The sequence below is a fragment of the Pistacia vera genome, unplaced genomic scaffold, assembly GCF_008641045.1.
Source record: "Pistacia vera cultivar Batoury unplaced genomic scaffold, PisVer_v2 Contig649, whole genome shotgun sequence".
In the NCBI taxonomy this organism is placed as follows: domain Eukaryota; kingdom Viridiplantae; phylum Streptophyta; class Magnoliopsida; order Sapindales; family Anacardiaceae; genus Pistacia; species Pistacia vera.
The window spans coordinates 391,885-418,701 of NW_022196500.1; the positions used below are offsets into that span (position 1 = coordinate 391,885).

The 26,817-nt window shown below is 36.2% G+C and overlaps 1 non-coding gene and 2 pseudogenes across 1 annotated transcript; 1 reads left to right on the top strand and 2 right to left on the bottom strand.

The window, feature by feature from the left end:
• Positions 1–5,258: 5,258 nt before the first annotated feature.
• On the bottom strand, positions 5,259–6,002 carry LOC116111684 (annotated as a pseudogene).
• Positions 6,003–7,391: 1,389 nt separating this feature from the next.
• On the bottom strand, positions 7,392–8,222 carry LOC116111693 (annotated as a pseudogene).
• Positions 8,223–11,352: 3,130 nt separating this feature from the next.
• On the top strand, positions 11,353–11,465 carry LOC116111695. Its single transcript, XR_004125112.1, has one exon. It is a non-coding gene; the product is annotated as a U5 spliceosomal RNA (small nuclear RNA).
• Positions 11,466–26,817: the final 15,352 nt, after the last annotated feature.

The following is a 26,817-nucleotide window of genomic DNA, read 5'->3' on the forward strand; positions in this document are numbered from 1 at the left end:
ATTTCATACAAGATGGTAAACCTACTGTCTATGGAAAATATCATCTAACAGATGGTGGTGCATATAATCCTTCGACTTGAATCACCAGAGCACCATGTGTAATTATCAATGTAACTTAACACTAGCCTAACGCAGTCTTGTTCAAGGATTACCAAAACGGTGGTCGTTGGTTATATCGAGAAGTACATTATGGCTATGATGGATCAATATATCAAGGTGGATTGTTTGAAGTTGACACGATTTTGTACTTCAAACCTTGATGAGATAAAAGATTATGAACAGATTGAATTCCACGGTAACGATACTGTAGAAAAGATAGCAACTTTGCTGAATCTTTATTTGCTGGATAATCATCATGTCTTGCTAGAGGTCAATCTTGATTGGTGTACGAAACACTAATTAGTTGATGCTTAATTAGTTATCAGGACACTGTTAACAAAATAAAGAGCCTTCAGGTCACACACATTAAAAGTAGTTAAGGAGAGAAAAATGAAATGAAGGGTAATTTCATCTTTTGGACGAAAAAGGTATTTTGGTAATTTTTTTGTGCGATTAAATTTGCTGTAAGGTGGTTGCCAATATTCAATATTTATATTGAAGTTAATTTAGCAAAATTGTATTTATATTAATATTAATATAAAACATTAATATTAATATGAAATAAATATATTTAGTAATTAATTAAATATATCAAAACCCATTAATTAATTAATTAATTCATATATATATATATGAATTAAATAATAGTAATATTTATTTAATTAGGATTATATATTTAATTAGGGAATATCCTATTTCAAAATAGGAATTGAGATATTCCCATTCTTGGTGCGAGTGTATCCTTATCCAAAATAAGAATTAGGAGATTCATATTCCTAGTGGAAGTCTAATTAGGGTTACACTATAAAAGGAGGCTTTGGGTTTTATTTATGAGAGAGTTTAGTTGAACTAAAATTACCCACCCAAAAACCCTGAAATCGCCAACCCTTTTAGTGAAAGAGAGAAAAATTTTCTCTCAATATTTCATAGCTCCCCTAAGCAATTGAATTGATCTAGCAGTTAATTCAATTGTAATCTCGTCCTACTTTTGTGCAGATACTACAGTGCTTGATTCATCTAGAGAAGGAGCCACAACGAAGGTATAATATTTTCTAAACCTTGTATGTATATTTGTATTTGCAAATATCAATCCTGATCTTGAGATTGGGTTTTTATCGAACAAAATTTTAAATATTCCACACTTTGTTCCAATAAAATCCTTACAAGTCTAAGCTCCAAAGTAGGGTCCTGCACAATGGAAGGTAGAAGGTTCTCATTAGATACATGATGAGAAATATAAGAAAGATCATACCTTGGATTTATTTTTCAAAGAAAATCACGTAATGCGACAATCTCTTCTGATTCATTTCCGATGTCAATGTCTCCTTTAGACTTTTTAGGTTCCTCAAGTACCAAACCATTTTGTATTGCAACATGCAGCAAATCTTTATTCTTGAGCTCGAACATTTGCTTAGGTGGTTGTTTTGCTTCTTTGGAGTCAATCGCCTTAACTCCCTTTTTATTGGTCTTTTTCGCTCCATCTTGAATCAACTCATCCTTAGTCTCTTTGTCATTAATTGATTTCTTGTGAGTTTCTTCAAGTTGTCTCTCATTTCTCAATGTTATAGCGCACATTCTCCCTAGGGTTGACCACAGTTTTAGAAGGAAGTTTATCGAATCCTTGTGCTTCTAGTCTTCCAACAGTGGTAGCCAATTGGCTAACTTGGTTCTCAAGGTTCTTGATCGATGTCTTCATTTCTTGTTGGAACTTGAGAGTGTTGGTGGCTAAAGAATTTACTAATTCTTCTAGAGACTTCCCTTGAGGTGGGGGAGCATTTTGTGGCCTTACTTGATAAGGTTGTTGTGCTATTGGATAAGGAAAACCTGGCAAATTATTAGAGGCAATAGCTTGGTAGTTTCCCAAATGGATAAGGTTGGGGTAATCCCTCTATTCCAAATTATAGGTATTGGAGAAAGAGTCGTCATCATTATTACTATTATTATTATTATTATTATTATTATTATTATTTTACATCTGATTCCGGCCAACAGTTTAAGAAAGTAAAGTGAGCTTGGACTTATGGTCTACGCCGATAGCATCATAGATGCTACTACCATCCCAAATTGGCATCGTAAACGGCGGTCGAAATCGACCAAACGACAATTTCTCCTAAAACTTTAATTCATCATAACTTTGCAATCTACACTCCGTTTTTAGCTAATAATATATCATTAGAAAATTGTTTCAACAAGGATTCCAATGATACCAAAAGCAAAAGAAATATGTTTTATATGAAAGTTATGCATAATTTACAATTATAGGTTTTAATAAATATATCGTGATTTTCATGCAATATACTCCAAATTTTCATTTCAAAAACTTTTATATATTGTGTGTGTGTGTGTGTGTGTGTGTGTGTGTGGTGTGGTGTGTGTGCGCCAGACAAAGATTATAGACAAGCTTTGATACCAGTGTAAAAATATTCATTCATATGTGTGTGTGTGTGTGGTCTTGTGTGTTTCTGTGTGTGTGTACGCCAGACAAAGATTATAGACAAGCTTTGATACCACGTGTAAAATATTTCTTTCATATATTAGCTTGTATACAACCATCCCATATAATTCTACACATGTTAGAAGTCTTTCCATAAAGACAACTGCCAATGGGATGTAACTACTCAGCAACTACATGTTTACTGAAACTACAATTTAATAAAAGTGTTGGCCAATTATCAAATAGCTACATAGTGAATAATGAATTTTAATTATTTAATTAAATTTCTAACAAATAGAAGCTCAAATCCGTGGGTACAGTAAGTTGCAAATCCTTCAATTAAAGGACAATAAACAGTACTTAGAGTTAGAATTAACTTTATGTAAGGAAAAAACAGTATTAGTAAACATTTAAGTTGTTTATTTTTAGAAAAGAAATTTTGCTAAAAAAATTAAAAACACAAACAATTAAAATTAAATTAAAAATTACAAAACAATAAAAATTAAATTTTTGGAAAAAAAGGGATAGAAAGAGCTTTTTTTTTTTTTTTCAATTTTCTTAATTTTTAATTTTTTTCCTCTTTTTTTAAAAAAAAAAATGGTCCTTTCTAAAATGTTTTAATTTAAAACTATTTTGTTAAAACAAATTAAAAAAAATTAAAGTAATCTAAGTCTTTTTATCATTCTGTTTTAAAATTACTGCAAATCACTGTAGATATTTCTTCATTAAAGGATTTGTAACTTTGTGCTTTTATTGAAATTTCTCAAAACTTGTTGTCTATTGATAATATATCTTAATTTAATTATAAACCTAGATATCAAAGAGTGTTATAATTCTTGTCAATGTTTTAATACCCATCCGGGGTGTCACTCGGCAAAGTGGTCGGGTCTCGAGTTGATAGGTTGAGCTAGTTCACAAGCGGGTAGGACTGTGACATCACGTGATTCAAACCAGAAAGTTAAAAAAAATATAAACTCATTGTTCACACTTCACAGTTTGATCGGTTAAAAAAATATAAACTTGAAATTTTTTTAAAAATATAAACCCATTTCGGTTGGTCAACAAAAAGCATGTATGTGATATGTGAATCCTCAATCAAAATAGTCGAAAGGATATATATCAATTCCTCCCTTGAATTTATAATGCAACTATTAGTAGTCAAAAGGATATTTTTTCCCACTATCAATTTAAATGCAACTAAATAATCGATTGTAAACATTTGTCATGTTCCTGTGCGAGTTAAAATAATCAATTGGTCAAAAACTAGTTGGTCAGGCAGTTTATTAAACATTTGGTGAACAACAATCAACGTCCACATTTCAAACTTTGGGTACTCACAAAAGTCAATTATCCATTACAGAATTATACAAATCAAGAAGAGTAATGAGGATGAAGATGAGAAGGGTCGTGATGAAAGAATATTTCAAAGTGGCAACAAAGATGGTCGACGAAATTACCAGTTTTTGCCACAACACTTGAACACTCGTCCAAGTCAATAATCCGTCAATCCAATGGCGCATATTTTATCCGTATCCGGGTCCAAAATCTCACCCCACATTAAATTAACAGGCCCGTTGATCTTTCTTTGAATCGTCACCATTAACAGACCCATTTGGTTTTTGTTTCTCTCCACCTTTTTCACTGGTTTTTAAGTCGTTTTTCTTGTGGAATTTTGCACAAAGGACGAATTTTGAATGAACTTTCTGGTTTTGATTTTGATGGAGGAGATTGCTTGCGTAAATGGAAGATTCGCTGATGCTGAAGTGAAGATAAATGAAGAAAGCGACATGGAAGAGAGAAAATGTAATGAAGATTTCTAGGTTAGGGCTCGATAGTTGAATGAAATATGGTAAAAAGATTTAGAATGGAGCAAGAGCTAACCCAGTTGGACCGGCGGTTGCTATAGTAACACCAGTCCACCGTGGTTCAAATTGAACACTCAGATTGGGTTTCAAAACAATTATTCTTGTAAGCCCTATTAAAAGAAATTCATTAAATAAAATTTTGTTCCAAAACGTCCTCATCTTTTACCTATCTAACTTTTAAAGAAATAATATTGATTTTAAGCTTTAATGAAAACATTATCTAAAATGAGAATAAAAATCATAGTGGATTGAGAAAACATTACAATATCCTAATTAATTAACTGGCCCGAATGACTGCTAGGGTTGAATTATGTTGCAACCTGGTTTATATTATGTGCTTCTTCAACTATTAAAAAATGCTACCAGCTTTTCATTTTTTTTTTTTTTTTTTTTTTCAGCCCAAGAAAGATTTCATAATTTTAGGTTTTGGTTTCAGAATTTTGAAGTGGATGATGTAACAGTTTTGGATGAGAAGAAAAATGTTGGAGCGCCAAACCCGGAGCATTAACTGGAATTCACGAAATTTGTGTTAAGTTAAGAAAAAAGGAAGAAGATAAGGTTAATATGAAATAGAAGAAGATAGAGCTATATATGGAATGAGAGATGTGGTTGATGTATTGGTGTAATTGATGTAATTCGTAAATTTAAATGACACAGCTTAGTTTGTTTTAAGTAATTAAAAGACACTTGCTGCAAGCGAAATTTGGGAGCTAAATCTCTTCATTACTCAATACTCTCTATACACAAAAGTACTGACCACACAATAGCCTCGTGATTGGTACATGCAGGGAAAACCACTGTCAGCCTAAGAAGTATAGCTCACAACCGAGAGAAGTCTAAATCCACATAGTTGACTGCATTCAGTCATCAGATGCCAAAAACTTTTCTCGCCTAAGTTTGAAAAACACCAACGTCTCTTCGCGATTAGGAAGATTTTCTTCAAGTGTTGGCACTTTCTTGAAATTTTCAATCCATTTATACAAGCGAGGGAATTTCTGGGGTTCAGTAGTTTCACCCCTAATTTTTCTTCAATCACATCTCCAATACAAAATTGAACCAAATGTTATGTCGACTACGCCAACCTTTTCTCCATGGAAAAATTTCTTCTCTCCTAAGCCAAAGCCATGTTCTTCACTGTTTCTAGCATTTCCACGCACTCCTTCATTGCTTTCTCGGGTTCTTGGCCTTGCCCATTACTATAGAACAATTTCCAGATTACAAGACCCTGCAAGAATAATTTTATGTCATCAAACGTTGATAAACATGACAACTAAACGCATTCAATTAAGTTTTAAAATGCACCTTGTCTTCTGCAAATCGAATCCAAAAACGAACCACGGCTCTATCATAAGGATCACTTGGCAGCAAGGGCTTCTCAGGCCACATCTCGTCGATGTATCAATGATGACCATGGACTCGCAAATTGGTTTTCCACCTAACAAGCACCGGATTTTCTTGTGGACTGGATTATACTGCAGAAGCATGGACTTTTATTCTCCAGATCCTCTTCTACATAATCATAAGATATGCCCTTCAGTTTCAGAGCCCATGACTCTGTAATTGAATGGACTCGGCCATTTCCCATGAAGCTTCCCTTCAGCCATATTTGTGAGATCAATAAACAAGTAATGTCAATTTTATGAATATTGGATTATATCTTGCTTGAGCAGTGAGCTTCGATTTTATTAATTAACCAGCAATTTGAGGTGACTTCAGAAAAGTATTTGTCATCCAAAATTTTATATTTGTTTTAAGTTCAACTGCTGCAGCTCCATTGCAGGTGTCACATGTTGATTCACAGTTAACCTCATTTAGATTGAATTTCCGACTTCTTTTGATAGTTGATATGAAAACTTTTTCTCCAAATACTGATTCTTGTTTGTCACATATTTTAAATTTATATATTAAACATTAGGTTCATGTCCCCTAATCCTTACATTTGTACATTCAGCAATACAGTCTCTTATGCCATAGAATGGTAAGGTAAGACAATCTACATATTGAATTTAAGTATGAACAAAATTTTGCTTGCTTAGTAAGCGTCTGTCCTTCTAATTCTTTCCGATATAGAATGAGAACCTCTATTATGGTTATATATTAATATATAAATATATTAGGTGACTGGTGTCTAAGAAGGAAAAATAAAAATAAAGTAGGTTACACAAGTGGCAAAACCTTCAGAAGTGACACCATCAATTAGGTGAGATTACCAATATATATATCTGATATTGTTTTCTGATGCATTTTCGTCATCAGTGATGCTTAATTATAATTATATAAACTACATGGGCATTTCCTTTAAACGTAGATAAGATAACTACATAATTAGTTTTAAAGTTAGACTATAGACTTGTCAAAGATTTCTTGATTTCAATCAAATTAACAAATCTTTTTATTTTTTTAATAATCGGGGTCTCCAATCAACTATGTGCATCTCAACAAATCACCAAGGCCTATTGAACATCTTATAAGTCTAATATTTAAGGTAAGTCACAAATATGTAATAAGTAATCTTAAGATGATTTGAACTTTGAAGTCTGAAGGAGGTAAACATTCTTAACTATCAAGGTCAACCATTAACAATATTAATTAAATCTTTGCAATAGAAAAAATTATTTTATATGAAAAATTAGTTTCATTCAAATTGCCCCATAGACTGAATTCAAAAGACCAGCCTCAGCAGCAACAAGTGGCCTCATATGAGGTTTTTAAAGATAAAAGGTCATTTCACATCTCATGAAAAATTGTTAGCAGACGTCAATGGAATAGTGATTAGGGTCCATTTTTCAAACTAATATCATTTTTCTATTTATATTTATATTTCATTTATCCGAAATCAATTACACTACTTCAATGTATCATGAAAAAGTTGTAATTATCAAATTTGTTTCTATCCATATTTAAATATTCAAACAATATTAAATTATATTATATTCATTTATCCGAATTCAATTGAATACAACTTTATTATTCCATTATTTGGCCCTCTTTCCTTTTTCATCTTGAATTTTCTTTCAATAATTAGAAACATTTGTTTGAAGTTACGGAGAGAGATACAACAACTGCCCCCACCCACTCCCGCAGACGGCACATACTTTTCTCGGCGAAACTTGAAAGCCTTCACCGCTCTGGCGATCAGGGAGGTTTTCTTTAAGTACAGGCACTTTCTTGAAATTTTCAATCCATTTATGCAACCGAGGGAATTTCTGGGGTTCAAATACTTTCACCCCTAATACTTCTTCAATCGTATCCAACCAACAAATAAACGAACCAAATGCTATGTCCACTGCGCCAATCTTTCTCCATTGAAGAATTCATTCTCTCCTAATAACATGTTCTTCAACTGTTTCTAGCATTTCCAAGATTTCTTTCTTACTTCTCATGTTCTTCCCCCCTTGAAAAGAACAATTTCCGGAGAAGACCCTGCAAGAATAATTTTATGCCATCAAAATGATTGATAAACATGACTACATAAATTCTCTTTTAAAATAAACGTTCCAAGTTTAGTTTTAAAATGCACCTTGTCTTCTAAAAATCGAATCCAGAAACGACCCACGGCTCTATCATAAGGATCAGTTGGCAGCAAGGGATTCTCTGGCCACTTCTCGTCGATGTATTCAATGATGACCATGGACTCGCAAATTGTTTTCCACCATGAACGAGAACTGGGACTTCTGTGACTGGATTATACTGCAGAAGCAATGAGCTTTTGTGGGCAAGATCTTCTTCTACATAATCAAAAGGTATGCCCTTTAGCTTGAGAGCCCATATCACTCTGTAACTATATGGACTATACCACTCCCATGAAGCTTCACTTCAGCCATATTTGAGAGATCAATCAGTTTCAATTGACTTGACTAACCCTCAAAATACAATGTCATTTATAGTGATTAATGGATATCTATTGCTTGAGCATGAGCTTCAGATTTTTTTTTTTTTTTTTTTTTATTTCAATAGGAATTTTATTATTTGAATAAAAAGTAAGCATTTGATTTGGAAAATAAATATATTTAATTTTTAGAGAGATGCATGCATCATGTCCCACGTATGTACGAAATTGAATTAAAGCATTTACAATTTGTCTTTGCCTTTAAAATTCTTTTGGATAATAATCATAATTTTGATTAAAAAATAAGTATATAATTATTGATTAATAAATAAACATTGATCAAATTGACCAATCCCATTGCAGATTAAGATTACATCTTTACAGGGTGAGATCATCAATTAAGTCAGATTCTCATTAATTATATGTATTCCAATGTAGTTTTTCGTCATGCATGATGCTTATTACTTGTATTTATTTAAGTAGCTAGGGGTTCCCTCTGCATATATATGGTCGGCTGGTCCTGGTATTGTTTCTTTTCCAATGTAAATTTCTTTTGGGCTCTAGTTTGAAACAATACCCAACATTATTTTAAATCCAATCCTTCACATTTACGTTGCTGATCGGTAGCACCCAATTAATTGACTGATAGATGAGGATGCAAGAAAAATAATAAGGTTTCTGACTTTTATTTAGATATTTGCTTGTTTATTGCATAATTGTAGATGTCAAAATTATTACAATAATTCAATATTTTGATTTTTCTTAAATCTATCATCATTTATTTTTTACACTATAATTAATTAATGTGTCAACTAGAAAAGTGAATAATTTATTATTTTTATTTGATTTTTGTATATTGATCCAACTTAAAAATAAAATCAATATATGTCCTCATAAATTGTCTTTTGTAATATTCAATAAACTTTTTTTTTTTTTATTCTGGGACAAATGCTTTTATATATGAAAATTTACAAGAAGCCGCGTATAGAGAACAGCGAGCAGAGGTACAATAACTGAGTATTCAGAGGAATACAGTCGGTCTCTTTCTCATAGGTTATCTTTACTCTGAAAATAACTATTACAATCAAAATCATCTCGAAAATAAGAGAGAGATTCATCTATTTATAGTATGAATTCAAGGTAATAATTACAAATCTGCTAATGAGTAGATGTCGTGTAAGTCATTCCTTACCTCCCATTAGCTAATAACTTAGAAAATACTCTCAAATTATCCAGGCTTGACATGTGCGGTCCTCAATCACTTATAGACAAAACCTGAATCGGCTAAGTTGATGACACTGTACTTTGTATCTGGGGCAACGTGGCTGCTCTTGGACGACACAAAATCTTCCTGAACTTTTATTGGTGTTTCTGTTGTAAGCTTACAACAACCCTGATTTTTTAGGTATAACAAGAAACAAAATGTACAAAAAATAAATGAAAAAAACACAAAATATAGATAACTGCTAAGTACTCACTCAAGCAGATGCCACTATACTATTGTCGGCGAGACTTGAAAGACTTCAACAACGGCAATCAGGAAAGTATTGTTAATTACGCACTTTCTTGAAAATTTAAATCCATGTATGCAACAGAGGGAATTTTCAATCCGACATTAATTGAAAATCCAAACCATATATTTACTTGATCGTGTAACACGAATTAATTGCTCAAGGCAAGGCCTATCCCTAACTTGGTAAAGGATACCAATGTATAGAGTTGTATATATACTACGGAAATGATACAGCCACTGAAGGTAGTGCACTAAATTCATGCACCGAATGACATGGCAAATCCTGATCGTCGATTAATATTAAGTTAAAATTAATCAATGTCAAAATTTTACCACGTCATTCAGTGCACGAATTCGATACACTACTTCGATAACTGTAGCATTACTCATTATACTATCAATTTGGGCGTCAATTCTTTCTAACAAAAAAGATGTGATCCATTTAAAAATTATATACTTTTGCATCTTCCATCCAATTCTACTGCAACACTCTGAATACTCCACTTCCATTGCATCTTACATCAAATCCTTATTGACAAAGCCACAAGGACGCAAATTGCCTATATATTTCCTTATCCTCCTATTGCTCTTCTGCATTCTTCTCCTTCCAATTCCAAAACGGGTGCTCCCCATAACTGTAGTTGATGATCGATCATGAAGACGTTTGGTTTCCTTGTTGCTTCTTTCTGGTCTTGGTAAGTCTGCAAGTCAGCGCAAAAAGTCTCAATCTGAACTCTCTGGAGGAAAAGGTCAAGTTGATGGGTGAGAATGAGATAAATACAGTCAAAATAAGGCTAACCATGATGTAATTATTTTTTGCCGTTGTGATTACCCTTGTTAATTCCTAATCATGTATTTAGGGTTTTAAAAATAGATTTGAAAAAAATTTATCACATTAAAATTTCATCCTAATTTTAATGTCAAAATGGTTAATTATATCCATTCGTATTCAATTGATCATATATTTCATATATATTATCAGTACGTTAATAACGTTATTTAATAACATCTTCAGAATTAAAATTCTTATAATGTATTTAATCATTGTAGTCACACCACACACACTAGAATATCAATAATTTTTGATGTTTTCATTTCCTCGACAGTTTTCACAACTGTTAAGAAATTTTGACAATCTTTTTGAACTTATTTTGAAAGTTGCTTGACAATGTTTAGTACTTGTATAGAATATGGTGGATTACAGTCAATTATCTTACTAAATATGTACATTATTGTTAATTAATTTCTTACAATATTCAAAGAGAGGTAAATATTTTATATAAAAAGCTCCACCTAAGTCCAAGTTTTCTTACATATATTATATAAAATAATAGTATAACATAATATTAAAATAAAAATTATTATTAGTTTAAAATATAAACTAAAAAATCTTAATTTAAACCCAAACCTAAACATGGGCCTTGTTTACCCACTATTTTGTCAAACGAGTGACCCGATGCGGCGAAAGAAATGGGCTAAGATATAAGCAATAAAAATTCTGATGCAAAGACTAAAAGTGAACTCGAAGACTTTGTCCCACATCGGAATACGAAAGAAGTAGCAGTGAGCTCTCACTTATAGAATGGAATGACAGAGAACCGTAAAGTCACGGAGCCGTGCGGTGAGCACATAGCGAACTATTCTTTCGCCTTTACAAAGAGTACCGTGTGCTCGTCGCTCATAGCGGCATACGCCTATTTTGGAGGAGCATTTGTCATAATGCCCCTTAACAATAGCAGCTATGATTTATTAGTAAACTGTAAATAAGGATACTGGAACTAACCAGATTCCTGGCAATCCTGCCGATTATCGTTATACTATTCGTCCAGCTGAACACCCCCAAGTAGCCGTCATCATTATGGAGGCATTTTGGATCCATCATACCTGACTATATCCGTGATTGAAACCCAATTACTAAAATCGATCCATGGACCGAGGTAATTATATAATACGTATAGAGTTTGTGGCTTTACAAAACTGGAACAAGCTAAGCATGTTATATAGGCAGATGCCCAAATAAAGAATATGGTCAATGGAAACCTATTATAACCTAATGTTTAGTATTTTGAATGGATGTATGTAGAGTGGTGGTATTGACGATTATTAAAGTTTGCAATTTCTCATTATTTGCAATGGGTTCGATATGTTTATTGAATTATAGAAATTCTTTTATATTTCTTAAAGATTGAATTAAGTAATGGTTCCAAACACGACACTAATAATTTGTTAAGCACCAACTCTCATTGTTTCAAGCTGTTACAAACCGGTTGCCGGTAGCCAGGCCGGTATTGATTAAAGGATAATCGTCCTCCTTTTTATTACTTTCTAGGTCCTTCAATGCACTACGTTAAGAAGATGGTATTTAACAAATTTATATATACTTAATATAGTGTTCAAGAGCTTGGGACGAAACCCGATTATTAAGGAAGGGAGATGATTTTATTTCATGGGACAATGGAAAATGGTGGATGCATGGAAACAACTCACAAGAGTACTGTAGCCGATGAAGATTATGCACTTTATTAGTAATCTTGAGAACTATAGAAATATGAAGATATCATATGAGAATTATTAATTTCTGTGAAAAGATTTTATAAACAAGGAAATATGTAAATAAACAAGATCGAAATTTAAAATAAATAATGAATAATAATTTAAATTCATTGATCGAATAATATCTTTGGGATAATTTCGGTCGTTTAATTAGTTGCATCCTTAAAGTTTGTATCTGATATAGAAAAGGTAATTAAAAACAATATTTGTTTTATTCCAATTAAAATATCTGTACATATAATGCCTATAAATTATTCACTATACTTGTTAGGCCAACAGAAATTATAAAAACCGACCCAAAATTTTTTTTAACTCTCTTAAATGTTGAATGACACTAATGTCCCTCCGTATATAAAACCAAATAGCACTACTTCTTTGAAACTCTCTTGCGTGGAACTCTCTTGTCTTCCCCACACACCCATTTCTAGACATCAAAATCACTTGAGAAAGTGAGCAAATTGATCGATTTACCAATTGAAGTTTAAGCCGAAACACTCCATTTTCGTCCAACAACTCAAAATAAAAATAAAAAATAAAAAATTTACTTTAAATTGAAAAATTCGAAATAAAACCTTAACATACCTTGTTCAATTAGGAATGGAGGCTTCGATTCTACAAATCCGATGAACTTTGGTAGATTTTGGAGAGTGAAGGGTTAGGGTGTTCAATTGGGTGTTTATATACGGAGAGGCAATTTCGTCCTTCAAAATTTGGGAATTTGCGTTTGGGTTAATCCTTGAGACATTTTCCCAACCTAGGGTAGTTATCAATTCCCTCCCCCGATTTGGGTCATTTTTTATAATTTCTCTTAGATCAAAGCACTATTAATGACTTTAATATAACAAATTAATAGGTTTTATACAAGAACGGAATCAGAAATTAATTTTCAGGTGAGTTAATAAACTTTTTAAATGTACTTAAAAACACGTATTATCAATCTTATTGATATAAGGAAATCTCATTAATAAAAAAGATAGATAAATAAAGTTGTTTTATGAAAATAGAAGAAGAGATGTGTAAAACCAAGTTAAATAAAGAGACTGCCAGATGAAATTTATCAAAGGTGTATGATAAATTAGAGATTTTTTATTTTTTTTAGTGGGGATTAAAAGATATTATTTTATAAAATTAGAGTAGTAACATGCATAAAAATATGAAGTTAAATTAAGTAAAAAATTAGAATTTTTTTTTTTTCTAAAAAATTATCCGGACTGAGTTGGGGGGCCACCCCAGTCTCCGCTCTTGGTTTTAAAAGGTAAAATAAATCAACGATTTTATGACAACTTGACGCTTCATACAAAACTTTGGATTAAATAAACATTTTCAAACTACTAATTTAGTGGGACTATCTGGTGCTTCTGTTGGATTATTATCTAATCACCACTAAAATAGGATTAGGTTTGACCCTAAAATAGGATAACGGTATATAAACTCCATTAATATGTTTATTACTGCTAATGATTGAATAATACTATACTTATAACTCAATCTCACAAATTTTATCTCACAATCCTAATGTGACAGCTCACAATGAGTTTCGTCTATCCAACAATAGGTCCTGTCTATCTAATTACAAACTACAACATCAAGGTTGTGAGAGAAAATTTATAAGATTAGGTTATGAGTCAATCTTTATTGTTAATGATTAAGGTAAAATCGTAACACTGAAATCTATATATAAAACGAAAACTAATTAAAAGGTAACAAATATATATATATATTCGATTGTTAATTTCAGAATTATTTTTTATTCATTTGTTTTGTGTTAATTAGATTATTATGTATATGATCTAACAAAGGACCTGATCATTGTCCCACTAAAGGGTTTGCAAATATTTACATAGTCCAGAATTTTATAGAATAAAGTATGAAACAAGGTAGCTGTCATAGAGTTAATTTTGGATTACAGGTCCAAAATTTCGAACATCAAGATATAGGAAAAAAAATTAATGGTTTTATGGTATAGAAACAAATTATATTTCATACACTTCAAATAGGAAATTCGTGTGTTAGCGATTAGTAATATTTTGAAGTCAATTATGACCATTTAATAATTAACTTGTATTTAAATTTCACAATATGATTAAACTCAATCCAATGTGGATCCAGCTCGCATTAAAGTATCACCCTGATTATAGAAAGTTCAAGTACGTAATATTTTTTTTTCTTTATTAATTTCATCAGATTTGAAATACATAGCAGGCTTCCCTGAGATGGAGAAAACTTACATACCATTAACTACAGAATACTGAATACTACTAATACAGTAATACTTGGTGTAGACATGCAGGCGCCATATTTAATTGGCCATTCTTATGTTTGAAAGCCACAACTTAGGTGTTGATATAAGCTCCATGATCATCATATCTGGCAAGTTTTAGTTTCAGCGATGGTGGTGGGATGGAGGTTCAATAACAATACGATAATGATGGCGACATGGAACAGGAAAAGGATAATCAGGATGATCCTCAGCATGCGCATAACCATGATCCCCCTCATTTGAAGTAATTGCATCTTCCCCATGATTATCATGCATACAGTCGGGCTTTATTTCACCTCTGTTTGTCGCACTCATAACCTGATGCTCAGCCATCAGTTTACGCTTTTCCTCCAGAGATTTCAGAGTGAGCCATTCTGCACTAACTTGCAGATTTTCCAAGACCAAGACGAAGGCAACAAGGACTACAAGGAAGGTCTTCATTATCCACCATATAGCTACTGTAAACCTGTAAAGACGAAGCACAAAAGAAAATTAGTTATCGAAATGGTAATTAATTTCTAAGATAATTAAGCAAGCAAAAGGAATGAAATATATTGTTGTTATAGACAGTACAATTATTGGAAGGAGATGTTGTGTGCAGAGAAGAGTGGAAAAATTGGGGCAATTATATAGAAGATTTGCATGAAGTGGAGAGATGACAATGTTGCACCATTACGGGAAGAGACCTATAAGCTGTAGCCACCTGTTATACCTGAAAATATAGGGTTGACGCAAGACTCAGTCAGCATAAAAAGTTAGAGCTTGGGTAGGCCCGCAGCCAGTTAGAAGTAGCCACATCGCGTGGTGACCTGAGCAGCACACTCCTGTCAATAAAGTGGGTGCGCGCTAGACCAGCCAGAAGCTATAGTGATTCCACATATCCAATCCTTACACCAAATCGTGTAAATCACTTTAGAAGGTGGGTAATGAGACATAAAGAAGGATTTGTACGGATAATCTCACCAACTCACAGATTTAGTAATAATAACCTTAATCCATCCCACTATAAATTGAGAGCTCTTCTCTCATTTAAGGGATTAGCTACTCTCTCTAAAGAAAAATAGCATTATCTCTCTTGTATAATCATTTGTAAGTCAGTCCGCTAACGCGACCTGACCTTTATCATTAATACAAAATCAGTGGACGTAGGATTTGCTTCCTTAGCATCCGAACCACTTTAAACGCTGTTCTCCATTGCATTAACTCTCATTCTCACATTCACGTGTGTCTTCTGGGCCGGCTCAGCATTTCACACGTGCGTTTCGTTGGTGTCAAAATCACGCATCAACAACATGAGGCCGAGTATGAAGCTCTGCTCGCTAGACTGTGATTGGCCAGAGAAATGGGTGCAACCGCGATCAGTATCCACAACGACTCCATGCTAGTCGTTAACCAGATTTTGGGAGAGTACCAAGCCAATGAAGAAAATATGATCCGCTATTTGAAGAAAGCTAAGATCGCACTCGAACCATTCAAGCACTTCATGATCACTCAGATTCCTAGAGATAGCAACTCTATGGCAGATGCCTTGGCAAGGATAGCCTCGTCATTGGACTCAGATGCATCAAATAGCATTCTTGTTCGATTCATCGAGACCTCCAGTATCAGCTCGATCGAACAGGCCATAAATGTAACAGAATCAGATTCCTGGATGACCCCCATTATTCAATACCTCAGGGACGGGACCTTGCCTGGCGATAAGGTCGAGGCAAGGATTCTACGAACAAGATTTGCTCGTTACACCTTCATCGGAGACCAGCTATACAGGCGAGGGTTTAGCGCCCCTCTCCTCTGATGTATAACCGACGAAGAAGCAGATTACATCATGAGGGAAATACATGAAGGGATCTGAGATAATCACACCGCCGCACGATCTCTTGCCAACAAAGTTGTTCGTCAAGGGTACTACTGGCCCCGAATCCAAGAAGACACTTACAACTTTGTCAAAAGGTGTGACAAGTGCCAGCGGTTTGTGAACATACCGCGAGCTCTTTCCCACCAACTGATAACCATGACCAGCCCCTGGCCATTTTCCATGTGGGAAATCGATCTCATTGGTCCCATGCTAGTCGGTAAAAGAGGAGTCAAGTATGTCGTGGTCGCAGTAGATTACTAAATGGGTAGAAGCCGAGCCGCTAGCCGCGATCATGACCAAATAGCTCAAGGACTTCGTTTTCAAGAACATTGTGTGCCGCTACAGGATTCCTCACACCCTCATCTCAGATAATGGTAAACAACGAGGAGTCCAAGCAGTTTTGCGACGAGCTGGGTATTCATAAAAAATTCGTCTCAGTCGCGAGACCGTAAGCAAATGGTCAAGTTGAAGCTGTCAATAAAACCATCAAGCACACTCTGAAGACCAAACTTGGCGCAGCCAAAGGGAATTGGGCTGACGACCTTCCCAAAGTCCTATGGGCATACAGGACAACTCCGAGGACCTCTACCTCAGAAACCCCTTTTTCGCTAGCATATGGTTGCGAAGCACTGATCCCTGTAGAGGTAAGAACCGGTTCACTACGGAGGGACTTGTACAATGAAGCCGACAATGAAGCGCTTATGAGAGCAAGTCTGGATCTTGTTGAAGAACATCGCAGCAAGGCTCTGCTAAGAATAGCAACCTATCAGTAATGCGCGAAAAGGTTCTTCGATTCTAAGGTCAGACGATGAGACTTCCAGGTCAGTGACCTTGTATTGAAGGAAGTTCATCTCGGTACTCGAGAACCAAGTGTGGGAGTTTTGGGACCGAATTGGGAGGGCTCATACTGCATCGCCAAAGTGATAAAACTGGGGACTTACCACCTAAAAAGGCTAAATGGTTCTATAGTACCGCGAGCTTGGAATGCTGAACACCTCCGACCTTACTATTAGTAATTCCGAACTCACTTTTTCCTTGTAAAGCTTTTATAACCCTTGTAAATAACGAATGCAATTCAGTTCTTTTGTAATCACTTTACATGTGCAATTCTGTTCGCATAGAATGTATAATTATGTTCGCATAGACTTATTCCAGTGTAATTATAAACTGTTAGTATGTGATCTCATATGTAATCAAGGATACCAAAATTACAAGTACTCATAAAGAATTATCAAAAGCGATCTTTATTTACTTATAATAAAAAAGAGTAAGTACATAATCGAGCAAAACAAAAGCTACAAAGGAAGATCACTGATCCTCATCCCTAGGCCCCGGGGGGCCGACCTCTACATCCCCAGACTAGTCATCGGCTTCCTTTTCGGGTACAACCTCTGGGACGTACTCCGGATGTTCTTCCAGATTAGGTCCCCGAGCCATTTCCTCAGTCTCGGCTTACGCCAGAATAGCCAGTTCGTCTCGGTACTCACCGGGGAGGTCGGACAGATCCATCTCAGGGTTCTTCGCCTAAAGGGCAAAGATGGACTTGATCGTCCAATCTGCAACCCTGTTCTCCATATTCGCTTCATGCTACTGCATTTCTGAAGTTAGTGCAGTAACGCAGCCCCGAGTATAATGGAGCTTGGCCTCAAGCTCTGATCGCTGCCTCTCAGTAGCCTCCTACAGATGGGCCCTTTCCTGCTCAGCTCGTAAGGCTCGTTCGGAGGTATTCTGCAACGCTTGATCCTTCTCACCAACCTCCCTAGAGAGTCTGGCCACGGTCTGCTAGAGCTCCTTCACCTCCTCGTCGTGTTTGTCCAGCTCGATCTTCTGAAAGTCCACTGCGCGGCGGGCAACGTCCCTTTCAGACATGTGCTAGTCTACCTAAACGATGGATGAGTCCTCCAGCTCTTGCATAAGTAGCGCATTCTCCTTCCGCAGCTTGACCAATTCCTTGGCAGACCCCAGTTGAGCCTTCTGCTGGGACATATGCAGGGAAAGCAAGGCCTACATGATAAGAATAAAAGTTAAAAGTCTACTCCCTTCTAAAAAACGAGCAAAGGTCCTCACCAAGGACAATTCGTTTACCTGGCTCAGGAGTTAGAATGATGTGGACAACAGATCGATGGAATTGAAGGCCACAAACTTTTCAAACTTCTCCGCAAGCCCACATTCCAACAGCGTTAAAACCACAGGCTGCAAATGATCCGGGAGCTGGGCCATCGAGTCTAGCATGGTGTGCCTGCACTCTCGGCAGGTAAAGCTTGCCCCGTGGGCTCTTTGCCCGACCTCCTCCTAGGGATTATAGCCGTTGGTCGCGTCAGCTGACTAATAGAAATGCCGGTAGCGCCTCTAAGTGGCCCTCCCGAGCTGAATACTTCGTAAGGCTGCGACCTCTAGGGCTGAATGTCTAAGCCTTCCTCTTCAGACTCTAACTCCTCGGTCCGAATTTGTCACCTCTTATTAGGCCTCTAGGCCGTAGTTTTCTGCTTCGAACCAGCAATTGAAGATGGGGGAACTTCCGCAAGTTGGGCCAGAGCACCCGCCTGTGCCCCTCTAACGGGAGGACTGTTGGGAGCAGCTCTAATTGGCCCGATGGTATGCCTCTAGGGGAAAGAGAATTGTCTTGATCGTGGTGACTTGGACACCCGAGGAGGCATGGTCGCTGCATGCGAACACCGTTAGTGAAACAGTTCGCTACCAAAAAGAAAGATTAGAAAGGACAGTAGAAACTTACTCGGTGGGGGTTCTAAGGCTGCGTCAGCATTGAAGAAGTCGTACCTCTACAAGTTCTTAGTTGTCACAAGCAACCTCGCGTCTAGACTTTTCATGGGAAGAAAACTGAATGAAACAATTCTGTCCGGGTCCACGAGTAGGTTCAGACTGGTCGTTCTATTAACTAAAAAAAAAAAAAAAAAAAACAGCTCGTTAGCAAGGAGCAAAAATCGAGTGAATTTAGAAGGAAAGAGAACCTACTCGGATCCTGAAAGCAGCTGATGTCGTCATAACGAAAGAAGAAAAATTTTGTATCATATGATCCCACATTACTCAGATAGCTATGTATCCCCGCTTGTATTGAGTTTCGCCTGGACAAGTACCAGGAATCCTTGTCCTTGCTCTTTTTTAATATGTATGAGCAGCCGAGCTCAACGAGCCGAGCTCAACCGTGGTTAGCTCGCCTAGTCAATTCTCCCGACACACGATGTACATGGCAATGGCGATTATGTACGCGTTCGGGGTGGGCTGCATTGGTGTGATCCCGAATTGATCGAGGACCGACCTAGTGAAAGGGTGGAAAGGGATCAACCCCCCACCCTTGAAGATATCTTCCGAGATCGCGACCATCCCACATGGCGGATCCCGGGTAGTATGCACCCTATCGCGAAAAACCTCTACGTTGATAGCGAACTGGTTAACCTCCCTTTGCAGCTCGTCGGCGGTAAGCACCGAGTAAATTTCTCGAGGGGGGCCTGTAGGGGCATCCTCTATGGGCGAGCCGGCTCCTTCATCGGCTCTGGTCACTGGGGGGTCCATTTTTGCAGTCTGCAAAAGCGACAAAATGGTACTATTCAGTCTTTATACATTTTTGTACGATGACGTGGAGGAAAGATTTTCCTCCCTAAACCCAGAAAGAACCCTAACAGGATACGTAAAGAGCCTTCACCAACGGCTCCAACCCAACAGAGAGTATTTCGTCTCCGTTGAGCTATCGACAGACAGTCATCACATGATGACTGTCAAAAGCAAAAAACATTGAAGATAAAAGAAAGGAATCATCTTTACCTCTAGGAATGAGAGATTGGCTGTTCTATCCCAAATATCAAGCGAACACCACTCCGAAAGGCAAAGAATCAAGGCTGGCAAAAGTTTCTTGCTCTTTGAGAATGAAAATACTGTGGCTTTACCTGAAGAGAGCTTGGGGTTTTTATAGTGAAGGAAATGGCGCTTTGGTTTCCTGAAATCAAACGACGTTTGGGCGAAAAACGCATCTGACCGTTGATCGCGACCACGTGTCACGAATCAACGAGGAAGAGTGACCATCACACCTCAAGAAACCAAATCGTCACCCCCTTCCGTTGAAATGCTCAAGCGACGGCACGTTTTCCCTCCTCCACATTTAATGCACCCACAGCCGCATTTAATGCTCTGATAGGGAATGTCGTTTTAGCATGACTTGCATTTAATGCGTGTAGCTGGCACTTATTGCACATAGGACATGTCTGTCAGAACGAAGAGCATTTCATTTAATGCAACCGCTGCAAAAGGTGCAACGGATAATATCTGAAGAGATCGTTACCAGAAACACTCTTCATCGTCAGTTGCAAAGCGACGTGACTCAGAACTTTTTATCAGTCGCAAGGCAATGTGACTTTTCGAACTTCTAATCAGTCACGAAGCGACGTGATTGTTCGACCCCATCTCACATTAATCGCGAAGCGATGTGACCGACTACTAAGCAGCATGGCCATTTGTCCTAAAAAGTTGCTAAGTGAGAACAGGTCGGGAATTCCCTCAGGTCGGGATCATCACTAGCATTGGGTAACCGTGACCAGGTCGCGATCATCCTAGGTTGCTTGTGGGAGGATGTCCTCTCGATCTCCTTTGCAATCAGGTCGGATCGGCCAACATCTCTTCAAACACATCAGATCAAGGCATTTATAGTTTCTAAGGTTTGATTCTCAAACTTTAAAAACTAGGGGACTTCTGTTATGCCTAAAAATATAGGGCTGACGCAAGACTCAGTCAGCATAAAAATTCAGAGCTTAGGTAGGCCCGCAGCCAGTTAGAAGTAGCCACGTCGCGTGGTGACCTGAGCAGCACACTCCTGTCAGTAAAGTGGGTGCGCGCCAGACCAGCCAGAAGCTATAGTGATTCTACGTGTCCAATCCCTGCATCAAATAGCGTAAATCACTCTAAAAGATGGGTAATGGGACATAAAGAATGATTTGCACGGATAATCTCACCAACCACAGATTTAGTAATGATAATCTTAATCCATCCCACTATAAATTAAGAGCTCTTCTCTCATTTAAGGGATTAGCTACTCTCTCTAAAGAAAAATAGCATTATCTCTCTTGTATAATCATTTGTAAGTCAATCTGCTAACACGACCTGACCTCTGTCATTAATACAAAATCAGTGGACGTATGATTTGCTTCCTCAGCATCCGAACCACTTTAAACGCTGTTTTCCATTGCATTCACTCTCATTCTCACATTTACGTGTGTCTTCTGAGCCCGCTCAGTATTTCATACGTGCGTTTCGTTGGTGTCAAAATCACGCATCAACACCACCAAAAATTTAGTTATGAAACGATCAATATCATTAATGGATGGATGAGAATATTGATAATGAAGTCATTTTTCATTTGTCAAAAACAGTGATTTATACATTAACAGATAATGTTTCCCACTCTGATTGATTATTAATTATGCCGCTCATACCAATGGATTCCTTCCAAACAGATTCAACTAAAGCAGCGATTAAATTGTTGAATTGATCTTATGACTATGACTATGAAAAAGTTTGTCCAACAGTAGATAGGATTTAGTTCGAGTGGAGGCAACTTAAATAATATTATACTGAAATATTTAAAAACTATAAAAAAAAAGGGTGAAAATTAATTCATAGAAAATTTTCGTTCAATAACTTTTTAAGTTTTGATTGTAAATTTTTACATAACTGAAAGATTAAGTCCTCTTTAAGGAAATACTTGATCGGTTTTTTTTTTTTTTTTTTTTTAATGAATAAAAAATTGAAAATTTTTATAGAAAATATTTTAATATATGTATTTAGGAAGAGCTTTCAAGTATTTTCCATAAAAAATAAATTAGTTTTATAAAAAGCATTAGAAGAGTGCATTAGAGAGTCTTATATTTAAAGAAATACATGCTTGTATGGTAAGTTATATTTTGGTCGTGTATATATATATAATATATAATATAGAGAGAGAGGAGAGAGAGAGAGAAGAGAGAAGAGAGAGAAGTTAGAAATTTATTTGGACTTGAGAAAGAAAAAAAAAAAAAAGGAACTGAAATAATAAATGTAAAGTTAATTTGAAGGGGGTTAAAGAGAGATGCAAAAGAATATTAGGTGATAAATTACAAGAATAAATGGGTTTTAATTTAACACACAAAACATAGAGGAATTTGAGATCTCAAATTATTTCAGAATATTTTACACAATGCAGAATCAATCAAGTTAGTGGATATCGCATAGGATGATAAGTATGAGAGTGATGAGAGAAGGGAAATGTGAAGTTCATACAAAGAGGAGTATTATGGTAATAAATTAAACCAGTTGATTAGTATACTATTCATCTTTTCTCGGACCATCAATTGTGGTCAAATATTAAATTTTCCCCCATATATTCCATTAAGAAACACGTTAATTGTTGAATGTAGTCCCCATCGATTTAGAAAATTAAACTATCAATCACGATCACGAAATATTCATCCAGTCCATCTGTAGCCAAGGCCTCAAATTGTCGAAGTGCAAGAAAGGCAAACATTGCTATAAATCTATAAGGTCCACGCACACTAAAACGGGTCAAATTTTCTCATGGTCTCAACAATGTTTTGGCTTAGGAAAATATTAGGTTACATCTTTTTCATATATATAAAAATGATTAGAATAATCACATACTTATACTTCAAAACTCAGAAGAATTAGGAGATCATTTAAAAGATTTAGATTTTTTTTATTATTAGTATTTTTTAAGAACTCCAATTACTTGATTAGAGATTTTAATTAAGAAATTTGTTTGTTTGAAGAATTGGGTTTTCAATTCATTGATTTATCACTAAGGAGTTACACCCTTTATATAGGATTATAATCCCTAAATCTCCTATTATGTCAATTGTGGATTACACAATATTTTGTCTGACATAATTAGGAGATTACATATCTCTAGAATATTCTAGATCGTATACCTGACAACTAAAAGATTACATAATATTCACTTGATTACAAATATATACAAATATTATGAAAATCTTAACACTTCCCCTCAAGTTGGTGCTAGATGTCACCATGCCCAACTTGTCTACACCTTGTGAGAAATACGTTTGGAGACAGCCTTGGTAAGAATAGCAGCCATTGATCCTCTGATCGAATCTTGGGCAATAATAATCTTTTCATCCAGTTTTTTCTTGATGAAAAATCTATCTACTTCAACGGGCTTCGTACAATCATGTTGAACTGATTGTGAGCAATGTCACATGCTGCTTTATTGTCACAATAAACTGGTTGGTTGATTAGTTTGATAACCCAAATCTTGTAGTAGAAATCTTAGCCACACAAGCTTCACAAATCCCAAGTGCCATTCCCCTAAATTCTGCTTCAGCGCTTGAGCGTGCCACAACATTCTGTTCTTGCTTCTCCAGGACTAGATTATCTCCTACAAAAGTAAAATAACCAGAAGAATATCGTCTGTCATCCCTGCTCCAGCCCAATCAGCATCAGTATATGCATGCACATTTGGTAGTCCTTATTTTTAGAAATAAGATTCCCTTTCCAGGAGCATGTTTTAAATATCTTAGGATACCGCTAACGTGCTTTCATGTGCTGCTCCCAGGATTATGCATGAATTGACTGACTATACTCAATGCATAAGCAAGATCGGGCCTAGTGTGGAGACAAGTACATCAATCTTCCCACAAGTCTCTGGTTCTCCTTTTTCACTGGTACCTGATCAGTCTCAACTCCTATTTTCAAGCCTTCTTCGATTGGTGTACAGCTGGTTGACATGCTGACATACCAGTTTCCTCCAACACATCCAATGCATACTTTCTTTGTGATAGAAAGATACCTCTGTTAGATCGAGACACTTCAATTCCGGAAAATATTTCAAAGAACCTAGGTCCTTCATCTCGAATTCTTCTGATAGTACTTTTGCAGAGCCTTCCTTTCTTCTAGATCATTTCCTGTAACCACCATATCATCCCATATACAATAAGTGCATGATCTTTCCTTGCTATTTTTAAGGATAGTGTGTGTTGATTGCTCTGATGGTAGCCAAAAAACTTCATAGCTTTGGTGAATCTCCCAAACCATGCCCTCGGAGATTGTTTTAACCCATATAATGACTTCTTTAACTTACATACCTTTTGGCTATGTTTCACTGGTAAATACACCCTGTGGAGGATCCATATAGATTTCTTCAGACAATTCTCCATGTAGGAAGCATTCTTCACATCGAACTACTGTATGGCCAATCCAGGTTTGCAGCTAAGATAATAAGACACGTACCGTGTTGATTTTAGCTACAGGTGCAAATGTCTCTGTATAGTCGATCCCGTGGGTTTGGGTGTACCCTTTTGCTACTAGTCTTGCTTTGAATCTCTCAATTGTACCATCAGCTTTATACTTCACAGTGTAACCCTCGACATCCAACAGTCTTTTTTCCGGTGGACGATCACAAGTTCCCAAGTCTCATTCTTCTTAAAACGATTTCATTCCTCATTCATACAACTTTCCATTTGGACAAATAAGGCTTCCTGCACACTGTTAGGAATAGATACAGTAGATAATTGATTCACAATGACATATTCGATTCTGATAGACGACGGTTAGACACATATGACTCATGGGTATTGACTTTACTAGATAGCTCTGGTTCGTATGTTGTTTTGGGAATCCCTCTAGTACTACGTGGTGTAACTCTTTCCTAATTGGTTCAGACTCTAATCGAATATTCTCAACAAATATGGTTGTGACATACTAGGAATAAGAGACTCGGACTGAGAAGCTTCTATGGTCGGGTTTGATACCACCTCCACATTACCATCATCCACTTCATCTTCTTGTCGAACATAGGTCTAGTTTGTGACTTATGGTCTCCCACATCTTGAACTGTCATCTTAAACTGCATAGTCAAGAGTCTGAATTTCTTCTTGACAATACTACCCCTGAAGTCAGACTCGAAGGAAAATACATCAACTCTTCATGGAAAACAACATCCATCGTTACAAACGTCTGTTGAGTTGGAGGATAATAACATCGATACCCCTTTTGATGAACACCATACCCACAAAAACACATTTCAATGCATGAGGGGACAACTTGTTACGTTGATGTTTATGGGGTGAACAAATGCAATACAGCCAAAACATGAGGCGGTAAGTTCGGGACCATTGGAGTATTCATGCTTTACCAAGAGCCTGAAAAGGTGTCTCAAACCGAAGAGAACTAGAGGGTACCCTTGATTAAGTGGCTGCAGAGTAGTGCTTCTCCCCAAAAGATAACGCATGTGAGCTCTCTATAATGAGGCACGAACCCTCCATAAGTGTCGTTTTTTCGCTCAGCAACACCATTTTTGTTAGGGTGTGTTGGGACAAGTAGTCTGATGAATGATACCATGTGTTGCTAAGTACTGTTGAAGATCTGAACTTTGATATTCTCCTCCATTGTCACTTCGAAGGATCTGAACCTGTGCATTATACTGCGTACGAACCATTTTGTGAAATCTCTGAAAGAGTAAATTAACCTCCCCTTTAGATTTCATTAGACATACCCAAGTCATTCTCGTACAGTCATCAATAAAAGTAACAAACCAACGAGATCCACCTAAAGTAGGAACTGGTGATGACCCCCAGACATCTGAATGTATAAGCATAAAAGGACTGGGACTTTTAGTGATTACTGTTGGAAATGGGACTCGATGGCTTTTTGATAGTTCACAAACATCACAGCGGAAGTTACTGATATCATTTTTTTCAAACAAACTTGGAAAAAGTTTCTTCAGATAACCGAACGAAGCATGTCCGAGGCGCCGATGCCGTAACCAAATGTCGGATTTTTGTTTATCCCTTTTTAGAGTAATCTACAGTCAAAGCCTGTTGTAACACGGTAGAACTTTGTGACTCTAAATCCAAGTAATACAATTGCCCTTGTCTAATACCACAACAAATCGTCTGCTTTGTTTGAATACTTTTAAACTCACAAAATTCAGTCCAAAAAATCACCACACATTGTAAGCTTTTGGTTATTTTGGAGACTGACAACAAGTTATAATTTAGGGNAAGGATACTGGAACTAACCAGATTCCTGGCAATCCTGCCGATTATCGTTATACTATTCGTCCAGCTGAACACCCCCAAGTAGCCGTCATCATTATGGAGGCATTTTGGATCCATCACTACCTGACTATATCCGTGATTGAAAACCCAATTACTAAAATCAGATCCATGGACCGAGGTAATTATATAAATACGTATAGAGTTTGTGGCTTTACAATAAACTGGAACAAGCTAAGCATGTTATATAGGCAGATGCCCAAATATAAGAATATGGTCAATGGAAACCTATTAGTACCTAATGTTTAGTATTTTGTAATGGTATGTATGTAGAGTGGTGGTATTGAAGATTATATAAAGTTTGCAATTTCTCATTATTTGCAATGGGTTCGATAT